This window comes from Rattus norvegicus, chromosome 19 (assembly GCF_036323735.1).
Source record: "Rattus norvegicus strain BN/NHsdMcwi chromosome 19, GRCr8, whole genome shotgun sequence".
NCBI classification, from domain to species: domain Eukaryota; kingdom Metazoa; phylum Chordata; class Mammalia; order Rodentia; family Muridae; genus Rattus; species Rattus norvegicus.
This window is the reverse complement of record NC_086037.1, coordinates 35048474-35061738: the sequence shown is the minus strand read 5'-3', so window position 1 is coordinate 35061738 and position 13265 is coordinate 35048474.

Below are 13265 nucleotides of genomic sequence, written 5' to 3'. Positions count from 1 at the left end.
AGGATGCACCTGCAGTCACCTCTACACCTAAGGACGCACCCATGGTCACCTCTACACCTAAGGATGCATCCACAGTCACCTCTACACCCAAGGATGCATCCACAGTCACCTCTACACCCAAGGATGCATCCACAGTCACCTCTACACCCAAGGATGCATCCGCAGTCACCTCTACACCTAAGGATGCATCCGCAGTCACCTCTACACCTAAGGATGCACCTGCAGTCACCTCTACACCTAAGGACGCACCCATGGTCACCTCTACACCTAAGGATGCATCCACAGTCACCTCTACACCCAAGGATGCATCTGCAGTCACCTCTACACCTAAGGATGCATCCGCAGTCACCTCTACACCTAAGGATGCACCCACCGTCACCTCTACACCTAAGGATGCATCCACTGCACCTCTACACCTAAGGATGCATCCACAGTCACCTCTACACCTAAGGATGCATCCGCAGTCACCTCTACACCTAAGGATGCACCCACAGTCACCTCTACACCTAAGGACGCACCCATGGTCACCTCTACACCTAAGGACGCACCCATGGTCACCTCTACACCTAAGGATGCATCCACTGCACCACTACACCTAAGGATGCATCCACAGTCACCTCTACACCTAAGGATGCATCCGCAGTCACCTCTACACCTAAGGATGCATCCGCGGTCACCTCTACACCTAAGGATGCATCCGCGGTCACCTCTACACCTAAGGATGCATCCGCGGTCACCTCTACACCTAAGGATGCATCCACGGTCACCTCTACACCTAAGGATGCATCCGCAGTCACCTCTACACCCAAGGATGCATCCGCAGTCACCTCTACACCTAAGGATGCATCCACAGTCACCTCTACACCCAAGGATGCATCCACAGTCACCTCTACACCTAAGGATGCATCCACTGCACCTCTACACCTAAGGATGCATCCACAGTCACCTCTACACCTAAGGCTCAGAAAAAATGGACCAAGAAAGAGTGGAAAGATTGTGAGGGCGAAAGGATTAGGAAGCCTGCTGCAAGGCTATCTTCTAGATATGATAGGGATGCCACACCCATGGAATCAACAGTGCGATTGCCTAAAATAAGACCTGCAAAATGATACCATCCATTGACAGGATAGTGTGGATGGAGAAGCTACTCCTAGATGAAGCACTATAGGCCGTCAGTGGCAGCTGGAAAAAAGCGTGTTTTCTTCAGGGACAAGCCTTCCAATAGGTTATTCAGTACCAAGTGGTCAGCCCTAAACACGTGTTGGAGCAACACTAAATGACTTTTCTGGTTTTATACACACACACACACACACTAGGTTGTGAATTTGAGAGAGAATTGGAGAAACAAAATTTGAAGAGGGGAGAGAAAGGATTACAAATGATGTAATTAACAGTACTTATGAAATACTAAAACAAATTTTAATTAAGAAAAGTAATTGTTCTCAGGCTAGTGACATGGCTCTTGCTGCTTGATGATCTAAGTTTGATACCCACAACCCACGATGGAAGGAGAGAACTGACTCCCAAAAGTCCTCTGACCTCCATGAGTGACAGGACCCTTCCAGGTCCACACACAAACATGCCACACATACATAATAATAAACTTATCTGTTGGGCTGGAGAGATGGCTCAGAGGTTAAGAGGACTGACTGCTCTTCCAGAAGTCCTAAGTTCAATTCCCAGCAACCACACATTGGCTCACAACCATCTGTAATGGGATCCAATGCCTTTTTCTGGTGTATCTGAAGAAAACTAGTGATACTCATAACATAAAATAAATATTTTTTTAAAAGTTACCTGTCCTGAGTTTACAAATTCATAACATGTCAATCCCAAGAAGTGAGCAATAAGTGGTTTTTGTAAAACCTGTGGTTCTTGGGGCTTGAGACACACAAAAAAACATGTCAATTCACTCTTCAGTTCCCATCTAAGAACCAGGAAAATAGTGCAGGAAAGAAGAAAAACTAGAAAGAGCAAAGACAGAGCCAGCCGTTCCATACCCAGCACACAATGAAATTGGTCTGCCCCGCCCCGGGGAAGAAGGGGAGGAGTCAAGAGGCTTGTGATGGATAGAACCAGGGCCTGCAGTGGGCGCTGGCTCAGGAAGAAATGAGCTTGCCTTTACCCACTTCATTTGGTTAAGGAAGAAAGACCAAGGCACTGACTCATCCCAGGAACTGTTGCCAAGGAAGAAAGTCAAGATGAAAAAGCTACTGCTCTCTTGATCGAGTGATGTTCTCTTTAACTAGATAAGAGAGCAAATTAACAAATACAACCTCTGTTTTTGAAATTTTGTGCGTGCAACAAAAACTCTCCAACTCCTTTTTTGGCGTTTTGAGGAGTGATAGCAACACAGAAAGCACAGCTGAGCTCCAAGATCCCACACATCATTCCTTCCACATCACATTTTATTCTTATGGATGTTTTACCTACATGTATGTGTATGTATGTAGTCATAAAGTTCTCTCAGCATACTTTAATAAGGGTTCAACTTCCCCTCTGGCCCAGCACCCATCAGAAGTAGTGGAAAAGGAAGATTATTAGGTTACAGGGGAAGTGGACCTGTTTAGAAATAGTTCCAGTCTTCATTGTTCTCAGTCTAGTCTACTAGCAAACACCAAGCACAAATCAGCAACTGCAGTTCAATCCAGAAGAAACCTCGAGGCTCCCCAACTAGCCGGAGTCTGCAGAAGTGGCAAGGAGCCTCAGGAACCTCAAGAATTTCGTTAGTGAGTTGCTCTCTATGAAGTCACACAAAGCTCGGCAACGAAATGTAAGGCAAACCAATACATGTGTGGTGTCAGTGAAGAACAGTGAAGAGGAGTAAAGCAAAACAGGGCTTGAGTTCCCACCCTCTGGGGTCATACTGATATTCCTTCTAAGCGTCATACATTCTCTTTATGCATTTGCTTTAGCAAAACATCCCTTCACCCGTGTGCCCTAGGAAAACGTCATTTGATGTAACTGACTTTCCAAAGGAACCAGAAGTTTCTACTTCACACGAATGCCACATGTACGCCTAGAGATGGAGTTACAAACAATATATGTCATCATGTAGGTGCTGGGAATTGAACCTGGGTCCTCTGGAAGAACAGCCAGTGCTTTTAACTGCTGAGCCAGTTCTCCAGCCCAATCCACAAGAGTGAAGAGCACACCAGTTTTGGAAGAGGAGGCCACAATCAGCTGGTCCCAAGAATGTCTTAAGAAGTACATTTCGGCCCGACAGTGTGATGCACAACTTTAATTCCAGTACTCAGGAGGCAGAGGCAGGCAGATCTCTTGAGTTTGAGGCCAGCTTGGCCTACAGAATAAGCTCCAGGACAGCCAGGGCTGTGTACAGAGAAATCCTATCTCAAGAAAGAAAGAAAATCTCAAAAGAACTTGCCAAGAGATGCACATCAAAGCAGAATGTTCATGAAAAAGTTGAAAGGAACAGAGCAAGAAGTATCTTCCGATGGTTGACAGAGATGGAGTCCTCACTTTATAGTGTGGTTGTTTGTTTTTTAAACTGTGAACACGTTCAGCAGATCATCACATTTATGTAGCTACAGAAATTAAAATTTGGAGGCTGGCGAGACGGCTCTGCGGTTAGGAGCACTGACTATTCCTCTAGAGGTCCTGAGTTCAATTCCCAGCAACCACATGGTGGCTCACAACCATAGGATCCGATGCCTTTTTCTGGTGTGTCTGAAGACAGTAACAGTGTACTCGATATATAAAATAAATCTTTAAAAATTTAAACTTGGGCTTGTTTCTTGATCACTGTCCTATTGTATAAAGAGACATCATGACCAAGGCAACTCTTATAAGAGGAAGCATTTAATTGGGGCTGGCTTACAGTTTCAGAGGGTTAGTCCATGATCATCATGTAGATGCAAGCACAGCTGAGCTGTCAGATATTGAAGTATGGCAGCAAGAAGGCAGGTGCTGGAACCATAGCTTAGTGCTACATCCTGATCCCCAGAGAAGCAGAGAGAAACTGTGCCTGGTGGGCTTTTAAAGCCTCAAAGCCCATCCCCAGTGACATAGTTCCTCCAACAAGGCCAGATCTACTATAACAAAGCCACACTTTCTGATCATCATGGCTGGGAGTGTGGCAAGGACCCTAGATAAAGTGCCCTATAGTGTGGAGAGGGAACTTGTTGAACCCACCTCCAGCAGAAAGACAGGACATCAAGTGAGGGATGGGGTTGCTATCCCACAGTCAAAACTCTGACCCATAATTCTTCCTGTCTGAAAGAAATAAAGGGATGGAAATGGAGAACAGTCTGAGGAAAAGAAGGTCCAGCGCAGACCCAAAGGGGGACCCAGCTCAAGGGGAGGCCCTCAGACCTAACACCATTACTGAGGCAACTGCCCTTCAAAAGACCCAACAAGCAGCTGAAAGAGTTAGATGCAGATATGTGCGCACAACCAACGAACAGAAGCTGCTGACCCCTATGGTTGAATTAGGGAGAAGCTGGAGGAAGCTGAGGAGGAGGGCAATCGTGTAGGAGGACCAGCAGCTTCAATTAACCTGGACCCCTGAGATCTCTCAGACACTGGATCACCAACCAGGCAGCATAAACACATATACAGCAGAGGACTCCCAGGTCTGGGTTCAATCAGAGATGCACCTAATCTTCAAGAGACTGGAAGCCCCAAGAAGTTTAGAGGTCTGGTGGGGTGGGTGAGGTGGGGACATCCTTGTGGAGACATGGGGGGAGTGGGCCAGGAGGGGAATAAAATCTGGAGTGTAAAAATAAATAATTTTTTTTCTTTTTTTTTTTGGAGCTGGGGACCGAACCCAGGGCCTTGCGCTTCCTAGGCAAGCGCTCTACCGCTGAGCTAAATCCCCAACCCCTACAATACCTGATATTTTTGTTGTTGGTTGGTGATGGGTGTTTTGTTTTGTTTTGGAGGGGTTTGGGTTTTTTTGTTTGTTTTTTGTTTGTTTGTTTTTTCGAGACAGGGTTCTTATTGTAACCAAGTCTGGCTGTCCTGGCTGGCCTTGAACTCACAGAGATCCACCTGCCTCTGTCTCCCAAGTGCTGGGGCTAACGACCTGATTAGAACTTCTGATTCTTTTTTTTTTTTTTTAAACAATGGCCCATCTTTCATGACTGGATATTCTGACTTAGTTTCTCTTTGCCCCTGCCTGGGGCTGACTGGGATGAAGACTTGATTTGCTGTCTGATATTGAGTAGCCAAGCATGGAGAAGACAAAGTAGGTGGTGATGCACTTGGTAGAGCAAGAAAGGCAAAGACAGGGCAGAGACTCAGCAAAGGTTATGTCTGCTATGGTTTGCCAGAGACCAGGCCCTGTAGATCACTAAAAGCAGAAACAGTAGTGACAGTGGGAGGCCAGAGCTAGATAGGCCCTCTTGGATGGGGAGGCTCTCAGTGAGATGGACTGGGATACATACATTCCAGGGAAGCATAGTAAGGAGAAGCATCCAGAGATACCTGAGACCTCTTATCCTCATACTCTGTCCCTAGGACCAAACAAAAAAAGGAGCGAGTCTAACATAATTCTGTTGGCCGTGTGCATGGCCACACTTTGAACTATGTGGGTCCGTGGGTCGTTAATGTAAGGAAAGGAATATAGATTACTGCATCCAGAAATAGACCCGTGACTGTACGGTCAATTGATTTTCCACTAAGGTGTAAGCAGAGAAATAACTCCTTTTCAATAAATGGTAGTAAAATAACAGGGCTGGTTAGATGCCTCAGTGAGTTAGGGTGCCTGCCAACGAGGCCATTGAGCTGCATTTGATCCCTGAGCCTCCCGTGGTGGAACTATTTACTGTCCTTTGACCTCCGAAAATATATTCACACATACACAATAAATAAATAAATAAATAAATAAATAAATAAATAAATAAATAAATAAATGTAATAGAAACATCTATATGAACTCAAGAATCAAGAATTTTGTTTCTTAATTGTTTTCATTTATTTTTTGTTTTGAAGACAGGCTATCTTACTATTTGGCCTAGTTTGGTCTCCAGTTTGTAATCCTCCTGCCTCAGTCTCTCAAATATTAGACTTGCAGATGTGCATGACCTGTCACTAAAACACTAAAATTTCATTGTCGTCGTCGTCGTCGTCGTCGTCGTCGTCGTCGTCGTCGTCGTCGTCATTTTGGTATTAAAGCTTAACCTAAGGCCCTGTCTGTGTATACTAAGAGAGCCCTTTACCACTGGTCTACATTTTTACCCCACATTAACTTTTTCTCCCAAACTTTTTGAGGTAGTACTGAGGATTGAACCCAAGACCGCACATATACTAAGCATATATTACTACCACTGAGGTACACTCCAGCCTGTAAATCATCAAGTTCCTCTTAAGGGCAGCCAACATATTTCAGCAATGCACACTGAAAGAGACTTCAGTGGTCCCTAATGTGGGTTGCTGCTGGACAGCTCCCAGCCGTTTTACCCATTTTGAGTTTTGGTGCCCTTCACCGCAAAGTGCAAGAACAATAGAGAAAGGCAAGGGGCATTTTTAAGAAGCCCATTCATTACTTCTCTGAGGTAAGAGACTATATTATTGTAATTATCTAACAGGAAGTCATGTGTGTGTGTTTGATTTGTTTGTTCGAGACAGAGACTTAAGTACCCCAAAATGCTTTGGCCTGGTTAAACACCCAAGGCTGGCCTTGAACTGATTGGACTGCCTCTGCTTCCTGAGTGAGAGCATTACACACATGCACCACCACACTTAATGGTCCTTATGTCCCCAGATTTTGTCCAATAAGAGAGAGCTAATTTGTTTAATGGAACTGCTTGGTCCCCTTAATTGACTTCCTCCCATTTTTAATGCAGAGTGAAAAATTACAAGCGAATAGTTTCCAGTGCTTACTTACATGTATTTTTTATCCTCTCTTATCTTACATAGGAATCTTAATTGCGAGAACACAGTCACCCAAAATTTTGATGTTTTCAGCAATATTCATGAAAAGAACGAATTCTTTTTGAGTTAAGGAGCCACTGACTTCAATTGCTTCCTTTTACTAGGAGAGGAAGCAGGAGACACGGTCCCTTCTCTCATTTGTAGGAAGTGATTTCTCGAGTTTGTTTAACACAAACACAATTAAAGTTATTTATGTAAAACAGGAAGAAACCCAGTTGTCATGTTTTTGAGTAAATGTTGTCAAAAGTAAAAGAGTAACCAATTCGTTTTTTGTAGATTCCCAGAACAGCTCTCAACAAAAAGCTTTTCATAAGGCTGTCTCAATGAATCCTCTTCCCTTCTCCTTGGTTTTCTCTCTCAAGAATGCACAAAGATGGGTATTAAGTTTAAAGTTATGACAGTCTTTCAAAATATTACCTCCTTCAGCGAAACAGACAGCTGCAAGCTAGGCATGACGGTGCACACTTGTTATCCTAGGACTGGGACTAGCAGTTGGGGATTTAGCTCAGTGGTAGAAACGTCTTGCCTAGCTGGCCTAAGGCCCTCGGTTCAGTCCCCAGCACAAAATGGTCAGGAGCTCGGGGTCATCATCTGATATTAGTGAATTCATAGCCAGCCTAGGAAAGAAGAAAGGGAGGGAGACTTATCACATCAGACAATTGTTTTTATTAAAATTCATACATTAGGGGTTGAGGATTTGGCTCAGTGGTAGAGCGCTTGCCTAGGAAGCACAAGGCCCTGGGTTCGGTCCCCAGCTCCAAAAAAAAAAAAAAAAAAAGAAAGAAAAAGAAAAAGAAAAAGAAAAAAACTTCATACATTAATTTATAATCTAACAAAGGGTTATAAACCACGAGAAAAACCATAAAGCTGTAGGAATGGACTAGAAGAACATTTTCACTTTAGGTGTCAACCTTGCACCTTAAATCATAGATGAAATAAGTCTGGAAAAATCTGTTTCCCATGTCTTTTCTTGAAAAGAGTCTTACTTCCTGTCAGACACAGTGACCCAAACTTGTAATCCCAGTGCTCAGGCTTGGCGGCAAGCACCTCTACCCACTGAGCCCTCCCTCCAGCCCACAGTTAGACATTGTGGGTTGTTTTTATAATATCTTTTGTAAAATAGTCTATTTATTTTATAGTGTAAATGCTTTTGCCTGGATGTATGGAAATGCACCACGTTCATATAATACTTGAAGGTCAAAAGAGGACGTCGGGAACCCTGGGACTGGAATTATTGATGGTTGTGATGTGGGTACTTGGTCTTCAGCAAGAGCAACAAGTGTTCTCAATCTCTGAGCCATTTCTCCCGCCATAAGATAATTTAGAAACTAATTTTATTAATTTGGGGTCCCTGTGTGTTTACGTGTGTGGATGGAAGCATTCCATAGGGGGTATGCGGAGTTCAGAGGACAACTTGAGAACAATTAAATTTCACTTTCTACCTTGTAGATCCTGGGGATCAGACTGTAAGTCTTGACAATAGGTGTCTCAATCTAAGCCACCGTTGTGGCCTAAACACACTCAGTTCTTCATGCACAGTTCAGGTCACGTGCTACCTTCAGGGCCTTGGCTAAGAGATCATTTTCTACCAAGTCCAGTAGTAAGCTTAAAACTGCCTTTTATCTTTTTTTTTTTCTTTTTCTTTTTTTCCGGAGCTGGGTACCGAACCCAGGGCCTTGCGGTTGCTAGGCAAGCACTCTACCACTGAGCCAAGTCCCCAACCCCTAAAACTGCCTTTTAAAAACTACCATTGTCTTTTCTTTGGATGTTTTGAGATAGGGTTTCTCTGTATAACAGTCCTAGCTGTCCTAGAACTCACTCTTTAGAGGCTGGCCTTGAACTCACAGAGAGCCTTCCGAGTGCTGGGATTAATGGTATAAACTACTGTTTTCCTAGTCTGGGGCAGTTCTGCTGGCTGTGCTTGGCCTTTCCTACCATAGGGACCCTTACTTCACAGGAATGGGAACCAGTGTGAGGCCCCTGGGAGCTGCTGAGTGGGTCTACTTCAACTATGCATTCTAAAACCAGAGAATAACAAGATGGGTAAAGGACCAATTATGAGGCAGATCTGAACTAAGATTTCACTGATGACCAGGCCTCTGGTAGCTCCATCCTCAGCGGTGGTCACCATGATAGACTGGCAAACTGGAACAGTATCAGCTGATCGCCAGGTTCAATCAATCGAGAAATATTTATTTACGTCAGTCTTCAATGAAGAAATATCTATTTATTTCACTCTTCCTAATTTTCTCTGGCAAGAGACGATAGGTCGGGCTGGAGAGATGGCTCAGTGGTTAAGAGCACTGACTGCTCTTCCAGAGGTCCTGAGATTAATTCCTAGCAACCACGTGGTGGCTCACGACCATCTGTAATGGGACCCAATGTCCTCTTTTTGGTGTGTCTGAAGAGAGCAGCAGTGTGCTCATATGCATAAAATAACTAAATCTTAAAAGAAAACTAAGAATATGTATTGGTCTTGCATAGGACTTGAGTTCAATTCCTACACCCACATGGCAACTACATTCCATTACATGTAGTTGCTGGGATTTGAACTCAGGACCTCTGGAAGAGCAGTCAGTGCTCTTAACCACTGAGCCATCTCTCCAGCCCCATATTCTTAATTTTTGAGTCAGCTCTCCAGCCCCCAAAGATTCAGTTGAAATGGGATCTTCCTTAAGGGGACCGGCTCTCTCTCCCTTTTTCTCAACGGGACTCTGGGTCTATAAACTGGCTGAAGTCAAGGATTCATGGAGGGGCTGTACTTTATGTTGTTAAGTTTCAAGGCAGACTTGTGATTGTTTCAGCTACAACTTTCTGCTTGTATAGATCCAGTGAGACTCCAAGAGTTAGTCACCCATGTAGGGAGAAGTAAAGCCCAGACTGAACGTGTACTGTTAACATGGATACGGCCGTATCAAGAATCCCAGTCCCAGGGGCTGGGGATTTAGCTCAGTGGTAGAGCGCTTACCTAGGAAGCGCAAGGCCCTGGGTTCGGTCCCCAGCTCCGGAAAAAAAAAAAAAAAAAAGAATCCCAGTCCCTCAACCCTAAGGCAGATCGATAGATAGATAGATAGATAGATAGATAGATAGATAGATAGATAGATAGATAGATAGATATTAAATAAGCATGCTGAGCATCTAGGGGATTGCCACTTCATCAGACAGCCTGGTCTAGCCTATCCCAATGTCCCCTGTGCATACCCCAAAGGAGACTTATCTCCTCCTGTGTCCATCTTTTCTTCACTCGCTTACAGTCCCAGACAGGACCGTCCCCAGAGCTGAGCAGGACATGGCAGTCCCTCCTATTTTACTTCTAAGGACAACACGATCTACGAGCCAACACCAAATGTCTGTGCCAGTCATTCCCAACATTCTGATGGATGTCTTCACCGTATTCTGCTGGGGAAGCCTCCTCCCCTTCACCCTGGTGGCAAGGCATCCAAACTACCATCTGGGTAGGAAGGAGGAATTCAGTTGTGTTCACGCTGCATTGGGATTCCCAATTCTGTGATGACAGCCCCTGTTTAGGAGTCCCAGTCTACAGCAAAGAACAAATAGATTCCTTTAAGGATTCTGGGCTGTTCCCAGAGCTTTATTTCTTCTAGGACTGGCAGGCTCCTTTGTGCCCTTACAGTGTGGGTTTCATTTGGAATCAGGTGCTCGGATCAATCTCTCCAGGCTTTTTGGTGCTTTCCTTTACAGTAAACTGAGGCATGATTTTTTTGTTATTTTTTAGCTTACTCCATCTGGGTCTCATTTTGGCTTGAGCCACCCAAGCAAACTGCAACACTGAAGGCAGAAGGGGGTTGGAGGGTGTACATCGATGGCAGAGAACTTTTCTAGCAAGTGTAAGGTTCTGGATCCAATCTCTAATACATCCATGTGTACACCCAGGCACACCTACAACGAAACAGGAAGAGGAAGAAGAAAGGAAGGGAAAGGCAGGCGGCAGAATCCCTATGTAGTGAGCTATGTCGATATGTCCCACTTTGTACTCCTTCTGGCCTAACATCATTCTCAGTATCTCATCTCACACACACTGTTTGGTTCCTGACTATGTACAGCTTGTTAGTAAGCACACACATTTGTTGTTTGCTTCTCTCTCTCTCTCTCTCTCTCTCTCTCTCTCTCTCTCTCTCTCTCTCTCGTTTAAATTGGCACACCTCTTCTTCATGGTCCATATGTTGTACTTCACCTTTAAGTGGCCTGCTGGAATTTCAGTCTAGTTTATAGGCCTAGAAGCAAAGAGGGAGAGTGGATTTGGTCCTGAGGAAGATGAACAGGTTCTGCATAGGATGACTCAAGGGAGCCCATTCTAGGATCTCTCAAGCAATTCTCAGTTACTTTCCTAAGCTGGGAGTGATGAGAGGAGTAGACAGACCACTAGGGCTAGAGGACCAATTCTATTTTGAATGGAGAGCCCCCTAGCAAAGAAGCCTCGTCAGGGTATAGGGCTCAATGTTCCTGCTCAAGGAACTCCTATGCAAATGCATTCCAAATTACTGCCTTTTCTCCTTTCCCCAATTGGTGACCTTACTTTAACAGTAGACATATGAGTTCAGTTTGCCTCAGAATCCAGCCAGTCCCAGGACAAGATCCAGCACTTGATTTTCATGAGTCTCAGCCTACACCTACCGGAGGAGGTAAATCTCCTTCAGGGTACACACAGAAGCCTGTAGGTCAGCAGGTCTCAGCCTGTGGGACCACTACTTTTTTGGGTTGAGGGATGGGGGGTTTGAGCAACTCTTTCACGGGGGGGTGGTCACAGGTATCCTACCTATCCTATTCATAAACACATTCTGCATTATAATTCATAAAAGTAGCACAATTACATTTATGAAGTAGCAACAAAAATAATTTTATGGTTAGGGGGTCCCTAAAAAATGAGGAACTAGGGGTTGGGGATTTAGCTCAGTGGTAGAGCGCTTGCCTAGCAGGAGCAAGGCCCTAGCAAGGCCCTGGGTTCGGTCCCCAGCTCCGGAAAAAAAAAAAAAAGATAAAAAAAAAATGAGGAACTACAGCTTTAGGAAATTTGAGAACCACTACAGTAGACCATTTATCCCAGGAACTGTTCATTTGAGTTCTTGAGGGCTTCTGTTATATAACAGTTTCCACCAAGATTGAAACATCCTATCCTGCGAGGAAGTTCTTTAAACAGGAAGGTAAAGGACTCAACATAGCTTCAGGAAGTCCCTGAAACTGACCAGATTCACTAGGCTCCTCCCTGCCATAGTAAGCAATAAAAGCTGAGAGTCCCCCCCCTCAGATGGAAAGAGTCCAAGCTACGAAAAAGTTTCAGACAAGCCAAGCTACAAAAGAAGACTTTGACACCAGACGACTGCCTGGAAGAATTAGAAACCAGTCAAGGTGCCTGGAAGTTTATAGACCAGAGACACTTATAAAGGACACTGTCTAATCTGTTGAGCTGCTCATAGTCTGTGCAGTGTGCTCCAGGTCTCCTAGATTTTGTGAGCTCTCACCCATGCTGAGGTGGGCTCTGGTGATTGCAGTTGTCTTTGAGTCATTTCTGCTTAGGCAAGTAACCCCAATAAAACTCATTGGTTTGCCAAGTTGGGCTTCGGTGGTGTCCATCCATATTTTGGTTGGTTGGACGATGCCTATTTGGGGTGAGAGGTGTTTGTTGTGTCTCCCCAGGAACAGTTTTGACATACAACAGCATTCATTTCTTTTTTTTTTTTACATTTATTTATTTATTATATGTAAGTACACTGTAGCTGTCTTCAGACACACCAGAAGAGGGCATCGGATCTCTTTACAGATGGTTGTGAGCCACCATGTGGTTGCTGGGAATTGAACTCATGACCTCTGGAAGAGCAGTCAGGCACTCTTAACTGCTGAGCCATCTCTCCAGCCCCAGCATCCATTTCTTGTGCTGCTTTGTCCCAGTCAGATTAGCAGTAACCGGCTAACTTACATTCATTAAGTTTCTGAGCTGGTTGTTTGTGTGTGTGTGTGTGTGTGTGTGTGTGTGTGTGTGTGCGCGCGCATTTGTGTGTGTGTGCAGTATATTCACACATTTGTGTGAGAAGAGAAGCTAGAGGACAATGTGGGGTTTCCTGCTCTATTAGGCCTTCTCTTATTCCTTGAACTAGGGCATTTCTCTGAACCCAAGGCGATGCTGGCAGACAGCGAGCCCCAGAGATCCTCCTGTCTTAATATTCCCTTCAACCTCCCAGATCAGGACTTACAGGTGGGTGTAGCCACCTCCGGCCTTGTAAGATGGGTTCTGGACATTTGGACTCCTGTTCTCATCCCTGAGCAGCTAGTAGTTTTATCCACTGAGCCATCTCCCCATTTCCATTCTGAGCTTTGGCAGAACCATATACACTCCGCTTCATATTTCCTTCCCT